We start from the raw sequence: 20,840 nt of genomic DNA on the forward strand, positions 1-20,840 counted from the left end.
GGTAGATAGTGTTATTAGAATATATAAAGTTAAGTTTAGGATTATTATTGTAGGGTTGTAAATAATGATAGCGGCTATTCAGCCTATGTGGGCAATGGAGGAGTATGCTATGATTTTTCGTAGTTGAGTTTGATTTAGTCCGCCTCAGCCTCCTACTAGAACGGATGCGAGGGCTATTAGTATAAGAAGGTTGGTGTTAATTGATGGGGAGATTTGATATAGGATGGATATAGGTGCGATTTTTTGTCATGTTAGTAGGATTATTCCTGATATAAGTGTTACTCCTTGTGCTACTTCGGGAACTCAGAAGTGGAATGGAGATAGGCCTAGTTTTATTGTTAGGGCGGTGGTTATTATGATGGATGCGATGGGGTTTGAGATTTTTGAGATTACTCATTGGCCGGAGTAAAGAAGGTTAATGGTGACTCCTATTATTAGTAATATTGAGGCAGTAGCTTGTGTAAGAAAATATTTTGTAGAGGCTTCTATGGCTCGTGGATTATACTTTTTTATGAGGATAGGGATGATGGCTAGCATGTTTATTTCGAATCCAATTCAGATCAGTAATCAGTGCGAGCTTAGTATGACGATTATGGTCCCTGCCATGATAGTTGCTATAATAATAGTGAGAATAGGGGGTTTTATTAGTACGGGAAGGGTATAAACCAACATTTTCGGGGTATGGGCCCGATAGCTTAATTTAGCTGACCTTACTGTAGAATATAGTGTAAGTTTGGTAGCACGAAGATCTTTGAATTCTTAAGATTAGGTTCGAAGCCTATTATTCTAGAAATAAGAGGATTTAAACCTCTATTATTTACTCTATCAAAGTAACTCTTTTATCAGACATATTTCTTATGTTTGGGGTGGGATACTCGCGGTAATAATGGGTAAGGCAACATGTCATATGCATAGGGCTAAAGTTAGGGGTAGAAAATTTTTTCACAATAAGTGTATTAATTGATCATAGCGGAATCGAGGGTATGATGCTCGAATTCATAGGAAGCAGATAGTTAGTAAGAGGGTTTTTATAGTGAAGTTAATAGAGTAGAGTTCTGGTATAAATGGGTTGTGGAATGCACCGAAGAATAGAATTGTTGTGAGGATATTTATTATAATGATATTTGCGTACTCTGCTAGAAAGAATAGGGCAAAAGGACCCGCTGCATACTCTACGTTAAATCCAGAAACTAGTTCGGATTCTCCTTCAGTTAAGTCGAAGGGGGCTCGGTTAGTTTCTGCTAGAGTAGAAATGAATCATATCATGGCTAGGGGCCAGGCCGGAAAGATTAGTCATATATGTTCTTGGGTGATAATTAGTGTGGATAGTGTAAATGACCCGTTTATTAGGAGGACTGATAGGAGAATGATTGCTAGTGTTACTTCATATGAGATTGTTTGAGCTACTGCTCGGAGGGCTCCGATTAGAGCGTATTTGGAGTTTGAGGCTCATCCTGACCAAAGGATGGAGTATACGGCGAGACTTGATATTGCTAGTATGAATAGGACTCCTAAGTTTATATTAATGAGTGGGTAGGGCATTGGGAGAGGGATTCATATAGTTAGGGCTAGTGATAGAGCTAGAATGGGGGCTAGAATGAATATTGATATGGAGGATGTAAGTGGTCGTAGAGGTTCTTTTGTGAAGAGTTTTACTGCATCTGCGATTGGTTGAAGGAGGCCGTAGGGGCCTACGATATTAGGCCCTTTTCGAAGTTGTATGTAGCCTAAGACTTTTCGTTCAACGAGGGTGAGGAAGGCTACGGCAAGAAGGATTGGGATGATAAGAGAGATAATGTTGATAAAGAACATTTTGTTAGGGAGAGGAATTGAACCTCTGATAATAAAGGTTTAAGTTTTACGCAGTTACCGGGCTCTGCCACCCTAACAAAGCCCCTTTTCTCGGGCTTATGAGGAGATAAACTGGTTAGATTGAGTTGACTTCATCTATTAGTTTTAAGGCGCCTTTGTGAGGTAGGCCTTACATCCCTTGTCCTTTCGTACTGGGGGAGGTTATATAATAGATAGAAACCGACCTGGATTACTCCGGTCTGAACTCAGATCACGTAGGACTTTAATCGTTGAACAAACGAACCCTTAATAGCTGCTGCACCATTAGGATGTCCTGATCCAACATCGAGGTCGTAAACCCTATTGTCGATATGGACTCTTGAATAGGATTGCGCTGTTATCCCTAGGGTAACTTGTTCCGTTGATCAAAAATTATTGGATCAATAAGTGATGTTATATTTTGACTTGTGGGTCTAAATTTTAATCACTCGGGAGTTTTTTTATATTCCGAGGTCACCCCAACCTAAATTGCTAACCCACAATAATGGTGTAATGTTATGCCTTGTAGGTATTTAGTATCCATAAGTTTGGGTTAGTTAATTAAAGCTCCATAGGGTCTTCTCGTCTTATTGTGGCATTCCCGCCTCTTCACGGGAAGGTCAATTTCACTGATTGGGAATAAGAGACAGTTAAACCCTCGTGTGGCCATTCATACAAGTCCTTATTTAGAGAACAAATGATTATGCTACCTTTGCACGGTCAGGATACCGCGGCCGTTAAACAAGTGTCACTGGGCAGGCAGTGCCTCCAATACTAGAAATGCTGGAGGTGATGTTTTTGGTAAACAGGCGGGGTTTGTGTTTGCCGAGTTCCTTTTACTCCTTTTAATCTTTCCTTAAATGCATGCCTGTGTTGGGTTAACAATAGGGTAGATAAGTATTTCATTTTTGGGTTGATATTATCAGATTGTTAACTATCAGTGGTCTATCCGTTTCTGATATAAGCTTATGCGGGGAGAAAATAGTTCTTGTTACTCATACTAGCATTGTTGCTTCTATATTTAAATAGAATGGCCCAGGAGGTATAATTAGGAGTTGATGTAATATGATTGGGATTAAGTTATATTGTTTGTTGAGCTGGAACGCTTTCTCAATTGGTGGCTGCTTTTAAGCCAACTATGGTGATGTTAGTATATACTCTCTAATAAAGGTTGTATCCTGATTCTAAGAAGCTGTACCTTCTTAGACTATATTTTAAATTTACATTAAAATTTTGTTTTTTTTAGGTAAATTTAAAGTTGAACTAAAATTCTGTTTGTGGGCAACCAGCTATCACCAGGCTCGTTAGGCTTTTCACCTCTACCCACAAATCTTCTCACTATTTTGCTACATAGATGAGTTGATCCTTTTAGATTGTTTATGGGTAGCTCGTCTGGTTTCGGGGAGCTTAGCTTAAGTTCTCTTTGTTAAGTCGTTTCTGGCTAGTTCATTATGCAAAAGGTAAAAGGGGTAATCTTTGCTGTTTAATACTGTTAAGATGTCTTTCATCATTCCCTTACGGTACTATCTCTATCGCTCCAATTAAAATTTCTATCTCCTATACTTTTATTATTTAACTAAATGTTTTACTTTATATGTCTGTGATACTTAAGTTTGGGGTTAGTTGGGCTAGCTTTTGTTCAAAGTGGTCATAAGTAATGAAATCTTCTGGGTGTAGGCCAGACGCTTTAGTTAAGCTACACTTTGATTAATCCAAGCACACCTTCCGGTAATGCTTACCTTGTTACGACTTGTCTCCTCTTGTGTCTTAGTTAAGTTAATATGGTTATGGTTGTGTCTTATTACTTGAGGAGGGTGACGGGCGGTGTGTGCGTGCTTCATGGCCCTATTCAATTAAGCTCTCTATTCTTAATTTACTACTAAATCCTCCTTCAGTTTTTAATTTCATAAAAACGTTCGTGGAATGTTCTTGGGTAGAAAATGTAGCCCATTTCTTCCCACCCCATAAGTTACACCTTGACCTAACTTTTTTATGTAAAATGATTGTGCTTACTATTCTACCTTTTGAGGGTTTGCTGAAGATGGCGGTATATAGACTGAATTAGCAAAGGGTGGTGAGGTTTATCGGGGTTTATCGATTATAGAACAGGCTCCTCTAGAGGGATATAAAGCACCGCCAAGTCCTTTGAGTTTTAAGCTATTGCTAGTAGTCCTCTGGCGAATTATTTTGTTGTAAAATTATCTATGTTTAGGGCTAAGCATAGTGGGGTATCTAATCCCAGTTTGCAGATTATTATAAAGTCACTTTCGTGGTCTATTTTATGGTAACTGTAGCTTTTTACGGCTTAGTTAAGTTTTAACTTTAGTGCAAAGGTATCTTAAACACGCTTTACGCCGTGGGCCTATTAGTTTGGGTTAATCGTATGACCGCGGTGGCTGGCACGAAATTTACCAACCCTTTTTAGTATGGCTTAGTCAAACTTTCGTTTATGGCTTAATTTTTATCACTGCTGTATCCCGTGGGGGTGTGGCTTAGCAAGGTGTTATGAGCTACTTAAGAGTGTGCTTGATACCTGCTCCTTTAGATCACTGCTGATTTTAAGGGCATTCTCACTGGGGCGTGGAGACTTGCATGTGTAAGTCTACTAAGAACTAATAGGAAGGCTAGGACCAAACCTTTGTGTTTATGGAGTCGTGCGACTCATCTTGGCATTTTCAGTGCCTTGCTTTATTAATTAAGCTACATTAACTTATACTGAAATTGTAGTGTGTATAATAAATAAAATACATAGTAAATATGAGAGGAAAAAAAAAGGGGATGCTATCTATAGATAGACCACGAGATCGAATGCGTGTAAGACTGTTGTGTTAAGTTAACTAGAGTAGCAATACATTTGTATACAATTTAAATAAAGCTTGTGAGTATTGTATGCACTTAGTCCTGTTTTTGGGGTTTGGCAGGACATAAATAAGTGTATAATAGATGACATGAGTTTATGGGGGGTAAGGGGGGTTTGTATAAGTTAACTTAATGTCTTGCGCGTGTACGTACGTGTACACACGTGTACGTACGTGTACACACGTGTACGTACGTGTACACACGTGTACGTACGTGTACACACGTGTACGTACGTGTACACACGTGTACGTACGTGTACACACGTGTACGTACGTGTACACACGTGTACGTACGTGTACACACGTGTACGTACGTGTACACACGTGTACGTACGTGTACACACGTGTACGTACGTGTACACACGTGTACGTACGTGTACACACGTGTACGTACGTGTACACACGTGTACGTACGTGTACACACGTGTACGTACGTGTACACACGTGTACGTACGTGTACACACGTGTGTCCTAGAATTATATGTCCTGAAACCATTGACTGAATAGCACCTTGATTTTATGCGTGAGTTGATAAATGATAATGAATAAGTCCAGCTACAAGTTATTTGACTGCATTAGGGCCGCGACGGGCATATTCCCTGAGAGCAGAAGATAAGTTAGAGTTAGTGCCGTTGCGGTCATAGATGAGTGATAGCAGATTCCCCCCCTAAAAATAAAAGATACCAAATGCATGACACCACAGTTATGTGTGATCATGGGCTGATTAGTCACTAGTCCATCGAGATGTCCCATTTGCGAGAATTAGTAGGATTGGAATAAATAGAGTCATGGCCCTGAGGTAAGAACCAGATGCCAGGTATAGTTTCATGATAGTAACCCCCACATTAGCATGGGCCCGGAGCGAGAAGAGTGACATTACAGGCAAGGATTGATGGTTTCTCGAGGCATGGTGATTAAGCCCTTATTGGACTAAGTGATATGCATCTAGTTACTGTTGAGGATCAATGGGTTGTGGAATTGGACTAGACATGTCCTATGTAAAGATATAATATCATGTACATGCTTATATGCATGGGGCAAGCCATTAATGCACGACGTACATAGGGGAGGGAAAGAAGGATTTTTTGGAGATACTGACATAGCACAGTAGAGGTGGTCCAATATATGAATGTAGGGGGTGTCAGGGAATAGTTTAAGAAGAATTTCAGCTTTGGGTGCTGATGGTGGAGCAAGAGCTTCTTCCTTGAGTCTTAGGGAGGGCGACTACTCTCCATTTTTGGTTTACAAGACCAAGGTAATGATTATACTACAAAGACTCTTCATTTTAGAAGATTATTTTCGATAACGCTAATTGTTGGCATTAGAATCAATAGGATGGTGAAATATAGAATTGAGGCGACCTGTCCGATAATGATGAAAGGGTGTTCAACTGGCTGTCCTCCAATCCAAGTTAAAGTGAGAAGATCGGCGACTAAAAGTCAGAATAGGCATTGGCTGAGGGGTCGGAATATTATACTGCGTTGCTTAGATGTGTGGAGGAATGGAATGAATGCTAAAATTAGGATGGAGAATACTAGGGCGAGTACACCTCCTAATTTATTAGGGATAGATCGTAGGATGGCATAGGCGAATAGGAAGTATCATTCAGGTTTGATATGTGGAGGGGTGTTTAGGGGGTTTGCAGGGGTGTAGTTGTCTGGATCTCCTAATAGGTCTGGTGAAAATAAAACTAGTGATATTAAGACTAGGAGCAGGAGTAGGATTCCTAGGATATCTTTAATTGTGTAGTAGGGGTGAAACGGAATTTTGTCTGAGTCTGATGTGATTCCTGAGGGGTTGTTGGATCCGGTTTCGTGTAGAAATAGGAGGTGTACTATTGCTAGAGCTGCGATGATGAATGGAAAGATAAAATGAAATGCAAAGAATCGTGTTAAGGTTGCTTTGTCTACTGAGAAGCCACCTCAGATTCACTCTACTAAGTTGGTTCCGATATAGGGGATGGCGGAGAGAAGGTTAGTGATTACAGTTGCCCCTCAAAATGATATTTGTCCTCACGGCAGTACATAGCCTATGAATGCTGTGGCTATGGTTGCGAATAGTAGTACAATTCCAATGTTTCATGTTTCTATGAATACATAGGATCCATAGTATAGGCCTCGTCCCACATGTATGAATAGGCAGATGAAGAATATGGAAGCGCCATTTGCATGTATATAGCGGATAATTCAGCCGTAGTTAACGTCTCGACAGATGTGGGTGACCGATGAAAAAGCTGTGGCCGTGTCCGATGTGTAGTGTATAGCTAGAAATAAACCTGTTAGAATCTGTAGAATCAAGCATACTCCTAATAAGGACCCGAAATTCCATCAAGCAGAGATGTTAGATGGCGCTGGGAGGTCAATGAATGAATTGTTGACAATTTTGGCTAGTGGGTGGGTTTTTCGAATGTTGGTCATTAATGTTCTTATAGTTGAAATACAACGATGATTTTTCATGTCATTAGTCATGGTTAAATTCCATGTAGGAATAATGATAACATACATTGTATTTATTTTAAGTATCGTTTTTGTGATGAGTTTTGTGGGTTTTGCCACTAAACCATCTCCTATTTATGGTGGGCTTGTGCTAATTATTAGCGGTGGGATTGGTTGTGCGATTGTTCTGAATTTTGGGGGTTCTTTTTTAGGGGTGATAGTGTTTTTAATTTATTTGGGGGGTATATTAGTAGTATTTGGTTATACAACTGCTATGGCTACTGAGCAATACCCTGAGGTGTGAGTTTCAAATAAGGCTGTTCTAGCGGCTTTTATTACTGGTCTATTGTCTGAGTTGTTGACTGCTTGCTATATTTTGAAGGATGATGAGGTGGAGGTAGTATTAAAGTTTAATGGAATAGGGGATTGGGTAATTTATGATACGGGGGACTCTGGGTTTTTTAGTGAAGAGGCTATGGGTATTGCGGCTTTATATAGTTATGGAACCTGGTTGGTGATTGTTACAGGTTGGTCGCTGTTAACTGGTGTGTTGGTTATCATGGAAGTTACCCGTGGTAATTAAGGATTAGTAGGCTGAGAATTATAGTTAGTATGAACGATAGGAAATAGAGCTTGATGAGACCCTTTTGATTTGAAATAAGGGTAGAAGATTTTATTTGGAAATACGAGATTGATTTGGGTAGGATGTTTTCTAGTCAGATGGAGTCCAGAAGTATAGATGCTGATTTCTGGCTGATGGTTAAACTTGTTTTAGGTGTGAGGCGGTGCATAATGGTTGGATAATAGCCAAGGAGGGTGGAAAATTTAAAGTAATTAGATGGATAGTTAAATTTGAGTCCTTGTATGGTAAGGTTTAGTTCTAGTGCCAGGATGAAACCCAAGATAGTTACTGCAAGGGCTATCATTTTTAGATAATGAGGCATAGTTATCTGTGGGATGGTGGTGGGTGTGATGCTGTGGGAGATAATGTATCCTGCAAATACACTTCCGATAAGGAGTCGTTTAATAGAGTTAATTAGGAGAGGATTATTCTCGTTGATAAGGATTATAGGGGAGAAGCGGGGCTGGCCTAGTAGAGCGAAGAATATAATTCGGGTGCTGTAGGCAGCGGTTAGGGATGTGGCAACGAGTGTAATTAAGAGGGCTCAGGCGTTGGTATTCGACGTGTTAGCGGACTCGATGATCAGGTCTTTGGAGTAGAATCCTGTAAGGAAAGGTATGCCTGTTAATGCGAGGCTTCCGACAATCAGGGAAGTTGTGGTGAAGGGAAGGACTTTAAATAGGCCACCTATCTTTCGAATGTCTTGTTCATCGTTTAGGCTGTGGATAATTGACCCTGAACATATGAATAACATAGCTTTAAAAAATGCGTGAGTGCAGATGTGTAAGAAGGCTAGGTAAGGCTGGTTAATGCCAATTGTTACTATTATTAGGCCTAGTTGGCTTGAGGTAGAGAACGCTACAATTTTTTTGATATCGTTCTGTGTAAGAGCGCAGATTGCAGTAAATAGTGTAGTAATAGCCCCTAAGCATAAAGTGAGGGTTTGAATAGTTTGATTATGCTCTATTAGTGGATGAAAGCGGATAAGAAGAAATACTCCTGCTACAACTATTGTGCTTGAGTGAAGTAGGGCTGATACAGGAGTGGGGCCTTCTATGGCTGAGGGGAGTCAGGGATGTAAGCCGAATTGAGCAGATTTACCGGTAGCTGCTAATAGTAAGCCAAGTAGCGGCAAATTAAAATTATCGTTTGTTGTAATAAAGATTTGTTGAAGGTCTCATGTGTTTAAGTTCAATAGAAACCATGCTATGGTTATAATGAAGCCTACATCTCCAATACGGTTATAGAGGATAGCTTGTAGGGCAGCTGTATTTGCATCGGTTCGGCCGTATCATCATCCAATAAGTAAAAATGATATAATGCCAACTCCTTCTCAGCCAATGAATAGTTGGAATATGTTGTTTGCGGTGACTAAGACTATTATAGTAATAAGAAATAAGAGAAGATACTTGAAAAATCGGTTAATATAAGGATCGGAGTGTATATATCATATAGAAAACTCTATAATAGACCACGTGACAAAAAGGGCTACGGGCACAAAGATTATTGAGAAGTAGTCTAATTTAAAACTCATGGATAGTTTTATGGTCTGGATTGTTATTCAATGTCAGTTTGAAACAATTGTTTCCTGTCCTGAGTAGATGAATATTATTGTGGGAATTATGCTAATTATGAATGCGTAAGAAGTAGCGGTTTTTACATAGTATGGGTATAGCTTATTTTTGTAGAGTTTAGTAGAGGTTATAATGATGGGCAAAGTAAGAATGACTAGAGCTGTGATTATGCATGAAGTAAATATATTTATTACTTTTATTTGGAGTTGCACCAATTTTTTGGTTCCTAAGACCAATGGATTACTTCTATCCTATAAAAGTTGAAAAAGCCATGTTCTTATACATGGGAGCATGAGTTAGCAGTTCTTGCAGTACTTTTTCGGTAAGCAAAAAGGTTTGAGCTTTTATTATTAGATTCACAATCTAATGTTTTTGTTAAACTATGCTTACAGTAGATGGGACCGAGAATAATTTTAGGGTTAAGGGATAGGAGGAGTAGAGGCAGTAGATGCAAGGTTATTAGGGCATTTTCTCGTGTGAATGACGGTTTGATATTTTTGATATGGTGGGAATATTTACCACGCTGTGTGGTGATTAGTATATAAAGTGAGTATAGGGCAGTGATGGTGATGTTAATTCCTATTAGAATAATAGTAATGTTGGATCATGAGAATGAGGATATCACTACAAATAGTTCTCCGATAAGATTAATTGTTGGAGGAAGAGCCAGATTTGTGAGGCTTGCTAATAACCATCAGGCTGCTATCAGGGGAAGGAGGGTTTGAAGTCCTCGTGCGAGAATCATAGTACGGCTATGGATTCGTTCGTAATTGGAGTTGGCTAAGCAGAATAGCATCGAGGATGTTAAACCATGGGCAATTATTAGGGCTGTTGCACCTATATAACTTCATGGTGTTTGAATAAGAACCGCTACAATAACGAGTGCCATATGACTAACTGAGGAGTATGCAATTAGGGATTTTAGATCTGTTTGACGGAGACAGATAGAGCTTGTTATGATTATGCCTCATAGAGATAATATTATGAAAGGATACGCTATGAAGTTGGTCAGGGGGTTTAGTAGGGTTGTAATTCGTATCATGCCATAGCCTCCTAATTTCAGGAGTACGGCGGCAAGTACCATGGAGCCGGCAATAGGGGCCTCTACGTGTGCTTTTGGTAGTCACAAGTGGAGGCCGTATAGAGGTATCTTTACTATGAATGCTATCATGCATGCCAATCATAAGAAAACATTAGATCAGGAGTTTGGCAGAGGTTGAATTCAGTATTGAATTATGAGAAAATTTAGGGAGCCCATGAAATTGTGGATGTAAAGGAGAGCTACTAGGAGTGGGAGAGATCCTATTAAAGTATAAAATAAGAAGTAGAGCCCTGCGTTTAGTCGTTCAGTTTGATTCCCCCATCGGGTAATAATGATCAGGGTTGGGATTAGTGTTGCCTCAAATAGGATGTAAAAGAAGATAAGTTCAGAGGCGGTGAAAGTTATAATTAGGAACAACTGGAGAAGAATCAGTATTGAAATATATAGTTTTTTTCGAGTTAAGGGTTCTTTTGATAAATGGTGTTGGCTTGCTATAAGTATAAGGGGTAGAAGTCATGTTGTAAGTGCTAGTAGCGGTGCTGATAGGGAGTCAGAGAAAAATATTAAGGAGGGGTTCAATGTATTATCATTTGGTTGATTCAGGTAGAATAAGCTGATTAAGCTGATTAGCAAACCATATGTTGTCGTGTTAATTCAGATTATGTTAGGCTTTGATACTCATGTAAGGGGGATCAGTATGATAGTGGGGATGATAATTTTTAGCATTGTAAGAGGTTTAGGTTTTGTACGTAATCAGTCCCGTAGGTGTTAGATACTATAACTAGTAGAGATAGTCCTAATGCTGCTTCGCAGGCAGCAAATACTAGTAGTACGATTGGTATCATGCTGGCTAATGTAAGGTGGTTGTTGAGAATAGTTACAGATATTATTACAAATAGTGATAATATTATGCCCTCTAAGCATAGTAGCGATGATATTAGGTGTGATCGATAAACAAGTATACCTATTAGAGAAAGAATGAATGCCAGAAAGATATTAATATATACTATGGACATATGATAATTATGAGATAAATCATAATCTAATGAGTCGAAATCATTTGTTTTGGCTTAAACTAATTATCATATTCGGTTCATTCTAGCCCCTTTTCGGTTCATTCGTACGCTAGGCTTGCAGCTAGGAGGGAGATTAGTAGGAGTGCTATGATAAGTATTGTTGTCAACTTGTTGGTTTGTGACGCTCAGGGAAGTGGGAGTAGGAGTGCGATTTCTAGGTCGAAAAGCAGGAATGTGATGGCAACTAGGAAGAATTTTATAGAGAAAGGTAGGCGAGCAGATCCCATGGGGTCAAAACCACATTCGTAGGGGCTTGTCTTGTCTGTATAAATATTTAGTTGGGGAAGTCAGAATGCGATTAGTACAAGTAAGGACGCTAGGGTTACATTAGTTATCAAGGTTAGTATTACGTTTATTACTTCTTTCCAGGTTGATCTGGAGCTAACTGATTGGAAGTCAATTGTACTAGTTATACTAAAGAAATAGGATCCTCATCAATAAATAGATACATATAAGAATAGTCAGACTACATCAACAAAGTGTCAATATCATGCAGCGGCTTCAAATCCGAAGTGGTGGTTTGATGTGAAGTGGTAGTATAGTTGTCGGAGAAAGCACACGATAAGGAATGTGGAGCCAATAATTACATGTAGTCCGTGAAACCCAGTAGCTATAAAAAAGGTAGATCCGTACACTCCGTCGGAGATTGTAAAAGATGTCTCGTAGTATTCGGAGGCCTGTAATAGTGTAAAATATACGCCTAAGGAGATTGTAATAAATAGGCCTTGAAGTATGTGTTTACGATTGCCTTCTATTAAACTATGATGGGCTCAAGTAATAGATACTCCGGAGGCTAGGAGGACTGAGGTGTTGAGTAGAGGAACTTCTAGTGGGTTAAGAGGAATAATGCCGGTGGGAGGTCAGCAACCTCCAAGTTCAGGAGTAGGGGCTAGGCTGGAATGGTAAAAGGCTCAAAAGAAGCCTGCAAAGAAAAATACTTCTGATACAATAAAAAGAACTATTCCGTACCGTAGTCCTTTTTGTACAATAGGGGTGTGATGTCCTTGGAATGTGCCTTCTCGGATCACATCTCGTCATCACTGGTATATGGTTAGCAGGTTGGTTGTGAATCCTAATGTAAGTAGGGATATTGAGTTATAGTGAAATCATATGATAAGACCCGATGTTATAAGAAGGGCAGAAAGGGCTCCTGTTAGCGGTCATGGGCTTGGGTTAACTATATGGTAAGCGTGAGTTTGGTGGGTCATTAGGTGTTGTCATGTAAGTATAGACTTACTAGTAAGGTAAAGACATAGGCTTGAATTAAGGCAACAGCAAACTCTAGAATCGTAAATAGAATTAAAATAATAAAAGTGATGAAAGCTGTGGTCGCGCTAATATTAATAAGAGCTAAGGTAGCCCCTCCAATCAAATGGATTAGGAGGTGTCCTGCAGTAATATTGGCGGTTAATCGAACGGCTAGAGCTATGGGTTGAATGAATAGACTAATAGTTTCGATGATTACTAGTATTGGAATTAGGGGAAGAGGGGTGCCTTGGGGTAGAAAGTGTGCCAAGGATGCTTTGGTCTTATAGCGGAAACCGGTAATTACTGTCCCTGCTCATAGGGGGATTGCTATTCCGAGGTTTATAGAGAGTTGTGTCGTGGGCGTAAATGAGTGGGGTAGTAGTCCAAGTAGGTTAGTTGAACCAATGAATAGAATTAGTGATATAAGTATGAGAGCTCAGGTTCGTCCCTTTTGATTATGAATTGCTAGTATTTGTTTTGATGTTAATTGAATTAATCATTGCTGAATGGAGATTAACCGATTATTGATTAGGCGATTGGGTGCTGGGAATAAAATGGAAGGGAATATGACGATCAGTACTACAATAGGGAGACCTATTATTGAGGGGGCAGCGAAAGAGGCGAATAAATTTTCGTTCATTTGTTTTCTCAAGGATTATGTTGACTAGTGATTTTAGTAGACTTGGTTATTGGGTTTTCCGGGTAGTGGTGATTTGAAATTTTTAGTTGGAATAGAATGAAGAGGGTGAGAAATATTGAAAAGATTATAATAAATCAGGTGGATGTGTCTAGCTGTGGCATTTCATTAAGGGGAGGTTAAAACTCCCAGTCTTTAACTTAAAAGGTTAATGCTTTATAGCTTCTTAATGAGTAAGTCTAGTCTAGGTTATACTATTAAGGCAGATCAGGTTTCAAAATAAGATAGGGGGACTATTTCAAGAACAATGGGTATAAAGCTATGGTTAGATCCGCAGATTTCAGAGCACTGGCCATAATACAGTCCCGGTCGTATGGCTATAAGGGTGGTTTGGTTTAGTCGTCCTGGAATAGCGTCAGTTTTTAGACCTAGTGATGGAACAGCTCATGAATGCAAAACGTCTTCTGAAGAAATAAGTATTCGGATGGTTATTTCTATTGGGAGGACAACTCGGTTGTCTACTTCTAATAGTCGGAGTTCTCCTGGCTTTAATTCTTGTGTTGGGATTATGTAGGAGTCAAAGTTTAAGTCTTCATAATCAGTATATTCATAGCTTCAGTATCATTGGTGGCCTATTGTTTTCACGGTTAAAGAGGGGTTATTGATTTCGTCTATTATATAAAGGATTCGGAGGGAAGGTAGAGCGATTAGGATTAGGATAATGGCGGGTAGGATAGTTCATACTGTTTCTACTTCCTGTGCGTCTATTGTGCTTGTATGAGTTAATTTTGTAGTCAATATTAGGGAAATGATGTAGAGAACTAAAGAACTGATTAAGAATACAATTATTAGTGTATGGTCATGAAAATGAAGTAGCTCCTCTATAATAGGGGAGGTTGCGTCCTGTAATCCGAGTTGAAATGGGTACGCCATAGAGGTATATAGGGGTTTCACCTATAATTTAACCTTGACAAAGTTATGTAATATTTTACTAATACCTCCTGATTGAGAAAGACATAGTGGTTATGACATTGGCTTGAAACCAATTTTAGGGGGTTCGATTCCTTCCTTTCTTATTTTTGGATTACATATGTAGGTTCTTCGAACGTGTGATATGGAGGGGGACATCCATGTAGTCATTCAATATTAGTTGTAGTAAGTTCTACTATAGCAACTTCTCGTTTGGATGCAAAGGCCTCTCAGATTATAAAAATTATAAGCATCACCGCTGTAAGCGAGATAAACGATCCTATAGAGGAGACGGTATTTCAGGTGGTATATGCATCTGGATAGTCAGAGTACCGACGAGGTATTCCGGATAAACCTAGGAAATGCTGAGGGAAGAAAGTTATATTTACTCCCACAAATATAATTGTAAAGTGAATCTTTGCTCAAGTATCGTTAAGAGTATAACCTGAGAATAAGGGGAATCAGTGGGCAAATCCTCCCATAATGGCAAAAACTGCTCCCATTGAGAGCACATAGTGAAAATGAGCTACAACATAATACGTATCATGAAGAACGATGTCTAAGGACGAATTAGCTAGGACAATGCCTGTTAGCCCGCCTACTGTGAATAAGAAAATAAACCCTAAAGCTCATAGCATAGCTGGAGATCATTTAATATTGCCTCCGTGAAGTGTTGCCAGTCAACTAAATACTTTTACTCCTGTTGGAATAGCGATAATTATAGTGGCGGATGTGAAGTATGCTCGTGTGTCTACGTCTATTCCTACAGTAAACATATGGTGAGCTCATACGATAAAGCCTAAAAACCCAATAGATATTATTGCCCATACTATTCCTATATAGCCGAAAGGCTCTTTTTTCCCTGAGTAGTAAGTGACAATGTGAGAAATTATTCCGAACCCTGGCAGGATAAGAATGTAAACTTCAGGATGTCCGAAGAATCAGAATAAGTGTTGATATAGGATAGGGTCTCCTCCTCCAGCGGGATCGAAAAATGTCGTATTAAGATTACGGTCTGTTAAAAGTATTGTAATTCCAGCAGCCAGTACAGGCAGGGATAGTAGGAGTAGAACTGCTGTAATTAGTACTGATCATACAAATAGGGGGGTTTGATACTGGGATATTGCAGGGGGTTTTATGTTGATAATAGTAGTAATGAAATTAATTGCCCCTAAAATAGAAGAGACTCCGGCTAAATGTAAGGAGAAAATTGTAAGATCAACGGATGCTCCTGCATGGGCCAGATTGCCAGCCAGTGGGGGGTAAACGGTCCACCCCGTTCCTGCACCTGCTTCTACCATAGAAGATGCTAATAGTAGAAGAAAAGATGGAGGAAGAAGTCAGAAGCTCATGTTATTTATTCGGGGGAATGCCATGTCCGGAGCACCAATTATTAATGGCACTAGTCAGTTTCCAAAGCCCCCAATTATAATGGGCATGACTATGAAGAAGATTATTACGAAAGCATGGGCGGTTACGACGACGTTATAAATTTGATCGTCGCCTAGTAAAGTACCGGGCTGACCTAGTTCGGCTCGGATGAGGAGGCTCAAGGCAGTGCCTACTATGCCGGCTCATGCTCCAAATAGTAAGTATAAAGTACCAATATCTTTGTGATTAGTAGAGAACAGTCATCGGTTAATGAACATAGGTAAAATGGCTGATAAAAGCATTAGACTGTAAATCTAAAAATAGAGGTTTAAGTCCTCTTTTTGCCAAGCTCTGTGGTGAATTTTCATATTGAATTGCAAATTCAAAGAAGCAGCCTAGACGCCGCCGGGGCTTCTCCCGCCTTTTTTTTCTACGCGGCGGGAGAAGGTAGATTGAAGCCAGTTACTAGGGTATTTAGCTGTTAACTAAAATTTCGTGAGGTAGAAGCTCACCAATCTAGGGAGGGCTTAGCTTAATTAAAGTGTTTGATTTGCATTCAATTGATGTAAGATAGATTCTTGCAGCCCTTAGAGGTGATTTGGTCAGGGGTTAAGTGTATAGCACTTGCTTAGAGCTTTGAAGGCTCTTGGTCTGGTCTAACCTAAACTCCTAGTCCAAGACTGATAATATAGGTGTTAGCGGGAGTAGTATAGTTGAGATAATGATTAAGGGGGGTAGTAGGGTTGCCTTTTTTGTGTACTCGAATTGTCATTTTATTTTTATGTTATTTGTGGACGGGAATATGGTAAGTGCGGTGCTATATGTGAGTCGCAGGTAGAAATATAAGTTAAGTAGAGCGGTGATGGCTATTAGTGTTGGAATAATAATTATGTTATTTTTTGTTAATTCTTGAATAATTATTCATTTAGGGATGAAGCCAGATAATGGGGGTAGTCCTCCTAGGGATAATATTAAGATTAAGATTATGGAGGTGATTAGGGGAAATTTATTTCATATGTGGGATAAGGATAAGGTTGTGGTGGATGAGTTTAATATGAATAGTATGAAGGTAGATAGTGTTATTAGAATATATAAAGTTAAGTTTAGGATTATTATTGTAGGGTTGTAAATAATGATAGCGGCTATTCAGCCTATGTGGGCAATGGAGGAGTATGCTATGATTTTTCGTAGTTGAGTTTGATTTAGTCCGCCTCAGCCTCCTACTAGAACGGATGCGAGGGCTATTAGTATAAGAAGGTTGGTGTTAATTGATGGGGAGATTTGATATAGGATGGATATAGGTGCGATTTTTTGTCATGTTAGTAGGATTATTCCTGATATAAGTGTTACTCCTTGTGCTACTTCGGGAACTCAGAAGTGGAATGGAGATAGGCCTAGTTTTATTGTTAGGGCGGTGGTTATTATGATGGATGCGATGGGGTTTGAGATTTTTGAGATTACTCATTGGCCGGAGTAAAGAAGGTTAATGGTGACTCCTATTATTAGTAATATTGAGGCAGTAGCTTGTGTAAGAAAATATTTTGTAGAGGCTTCTATGGCTCGTGGATTATACTTTTTTATGAGGATAGGGATGATGGCTAGCATGTTTATTTCGAATCCAATTCAGATCAGTAATCAGTGCGAGCTTAGTATGACGATTATGGTCCCTGCCATGATAGTTGCTATAATAATAGTGAGAATAGGGGGTTTTATTAGTACGGGAAGGGTATAAACCAACATTTTCGGGGTATGGGCCCGATAGCTTAATTTAGCTGACCTTACTGTAGAATATAGTGTAAGTTTGGTAGCACGAAGATCTTTGAATTCTTAAGATTAGGTTCGAAGCCTATTATTCTAGAAATAAGAGGATTTAAACCTCTATTATTTACTCTATCAAAGTAACTCTTTTATCAGACATATTTCTTATGTTTGGGGTGGGATACTCGCGGTAATAATGGGTAAGGCAACATGTCATATGCATAGGGCTAAAGTTAGGGGTAGAAAATTTTTTCACAATAAGTGTATTAATTGATCATAGCGGAATCGAGGGTATGATGCTCGAATTCATAGGAAGCAGATAGTTAGTAAGAGGGTTTTTATAGTGAAGTTAATAGAGTAGAGTTCTGGTATAAATGGGTTGTGGAATGCACCGAAGAATAGAATTGTTGTGAGGATATTTATTATAATGATATTTGCGTACTCTGCTAGAAAGAATAGGGCAAAAGGACCCGCTGCATACTCTACGTTAAATCCAGAAACTAGTTCGGATTCTCCTTCAGTTAAGTCGAAGGGGGCTCGGTTAGTTTCTGCTAGAGTAGAAATGAATCATATCATGGCTAGGGGCCAGGCCGGAAAGATTAGTCATATATGTTCTTGGGTGATAATTAGTGTGGATAGTGTAAATGACCCGTTTATTAGGAGGACTGATAGGAGAATGATTGCTAGTGTTACTTCATATGAGATTGTTTGAGCTACTGCTCGGAGGGCTCCGATTAGAGCGTATTTGGAGTTTGAGGCTCATCCTGACCAAAGGATGGAGTATACGGCGAGACTTGATATTGCTAGTATGAATAGGACTCCTAAGTTTATATTAATGAGTGGGTAGGGCATTGGGAGAGGGATTCATATAGTTAGGGCTAGTGATAGAGCTAGAATGGGGGCTAGAATGAATATTGATATGGAGGATGTAAGTGGTCGTAGAGGTTCTTTTGTGAAGAGTTTTACTGCATCTGCGATTGGTTGAAGGAGGCCGTAGGGGCCTACGATATTAGGCCCTTTTCGAAGTTGTATGTAGCCTAAGACTTTTCGTTCAACGAGGGTGAGGAAGGCTACGGCAAGAAGGATTGGGATGATAAGAGAGATAATGTTGATAAAGAACATTTTGTTAGGGAGAGGAATTGAACCTCTGATAATAAAGGTTTAAGTTTTACGCAGTTACCGGGCTCTGCCACCCTAACAAAGCCCCTTTTCTCGGGCTTATGAGGAGATAAACTGGTTAGATTGAGTTGACTTCATCTATTAGTTTTAAGGCGCCTTTGTGAGGTAGGCCTTACATCCCTTGTCCTTTCGTACTGGGGGAGGTTATATAATAGATAGAAACCGACCTGGATTACTCCGGTCTGAACTCAGATCACGTAGGACTTTAATCGTTGAACAAACGAACCCTTAATAGCTGCTGCACCATTAGGATGTCCTGATCCAACATCGAGGTCGTAAACCCTATTGTCGATATGGACTCTTGAATAGGATTGCGCTGTTATCCCTAGGGTAACTTGTTCCGTTGATCAAAAATTATTGGATCAATAAGTGATGTTATATTTTGACTTGTGGGTCTAAATTTTAATCACTCGGGAGTTTTTTTATATTCCGAGGTCACCCCAACCTAAATTGCTAACCCACAATAATGGTGTAATGTTATGCCTTGTAGGTATTTAGTATCCATAAGTTTGGGTTAGTTAATTAAAGCTCCATAGGGTCTTCTCGTCTTATTGTGGCATTCCCGCCTCTTCACGGGAAGGTCAATTTCACTGATTGGGAATAAGAGACAGTTAAACCCTCGTGTGGCCATTCATACAAGTCCTTATTTAGAGAACAAATGATTATGCTACCTTTGCACGGTCAGGATACCGCGGCCGTTAAACAAGTGTCACTGGGCAGGCAGTGCCTCCAATACTAGAAATGCTGGAGGTGATGTTTTTGGTAAACAGGCGGGGTTTGTGTTTGCCGAGTTCCTTTTACTCCTTTTAATCTTTCCTTAAATGCATGCCTGTGTTGGGTTAACAATAGGGTAGATAAGTATTTCATTTTTGGGTTGATATTATCAGATTGTTAACTATCAGTGGTCTATCCGTTTCTGATATAAGCTTATGCGGGGAGAAAATAGTTCTTGTTACTCATACTAGCATTGTTGCTTCTATATTTAAATAGAATGGCCCAGGAGGTATAATTAGGAGTTGATGTAATATGATTGGGATTAAGTTATATTGTTTGTTGAGCTGGAACGCTTTCTCAATTGGTGGCTGCTTTTAAGCCAACTATGGTGATGTTAGTATATACTCTCTAATAAAGGTTGTATCCTGATTCTAAGAAGCTGTACCTTCTTAGACTATATTTTAAATTTACATTAAAATTTTGTTTTTTTTAGGTAAATTTAAAGTTGAACTAAAATTCTGTTTGTGGGCAACCAGCTATCACCAGGCTCGTTAGGCTTTTCACCTCTACCCACAAATCTTCTCACTATTTTGCTACATAGATGAGTTGATCCTTTTAGATTGTTTATGGGTAGCTCGTCTGGTTTCGGGGAGCTTAGCTTAAGTTCTCTTTGTTAAGTCGTTTCTGGCTAGTTCATTATGCAAAAGGTAAAAGGGGTAATCTTTGCTGTTTAATACTGTTAAGATGTCTTTCATCATTCCCTTACGGTACTATCTCTATCGCTCCAATTAAAATTTCTATCTCCTATACTTTTATTATTTAACTAAATGTTTTACTTTATATGTCTGTGATACTTAAGTTTGGGGTTAGTTGGGCTAGCTTTTGTTCAAAGTGGTCATAAGTAATGAAATCTTCTGGGTGTAGGCCAGACGCTTTAGTTAAGCTACACTTTGATTAATCCAAGCACACCTTCCGGTATGCTTACCTTGTTACGACTTGTCTCCTCTTGTGTCTTAGTTAAGTTAATATGGTTATGGTTGTGTCTTATTACTTGAGGAGGGTGACGGGCGGTGTGTGCGTGCTTCATGGCCCTATTCAATTAAGCTCTCTATTCTTAATTTACTACTAAATCCTCCTTCAGTTTTTAATTTCATAAAAACGTTCGTGGAATGTTCTTGGGTAGAAAATGTAGCCCATTTCTTCCCACCCCATAAGTTACACCTTGACCTAACTTTTTTATGTAAAATGATTGTGCTTACTATTCTACCTTTTGAGGGTTTGCTGAAGATGGCGGTATATAGACTGAATTAGCAAAGGGTGGTGAGGTTTATCGGGGTTTATCGATTATAGAACAGGCTCCTCTAGAGGGATATAAAGCACCGCCAAGTCCTTTGAGTTTTAAGCTATTGCTAGTAGTCCTCTGGCGAATTATTTTGTTGTAAAATTATCTATGTTTAGGGCTAAGCATAGTGGGGTATCTAATCCCAGTTTGGGTCTTAGCTATCGTGTAGTCAGATTATTATAAAG

General features: G+C 39.3%; 2 pseudogenes; both read right to left on the reverse strand.

Moving 5' to 3' along the window:
- Positions 1–3,535: 3,535 nt before the first annotated feature.
- On the reverse strand, positions 3,536–4,471 carry LOC144310063 (18S ribosomal RNA; annotated as a pseudogene).
- Positions 4,472–20,265: 15,794 nt separating this feature from the next.
- LOC144310064 (18S ribosomal RNA) lies at positions 20,266–20,840 on the reverse strand (annotated as a pseudogene; the record flags this gene model as incomplete).

This window comes from Canis aureus, unplaced genomic scaffold, assembly GCF_053574225.1.
Source record: "Canis aureus isolate CA01 unplaced genomic scaffold, VMU_Caureus_v.1.0 ptg000376l_RagTag, whole genome shotgun sequence".
Lineage (NCBI taxonomy): Eukaryota > Metazoa > Chordata > Mammalia > Carnivora > Canidae > Canis > Canis aureus.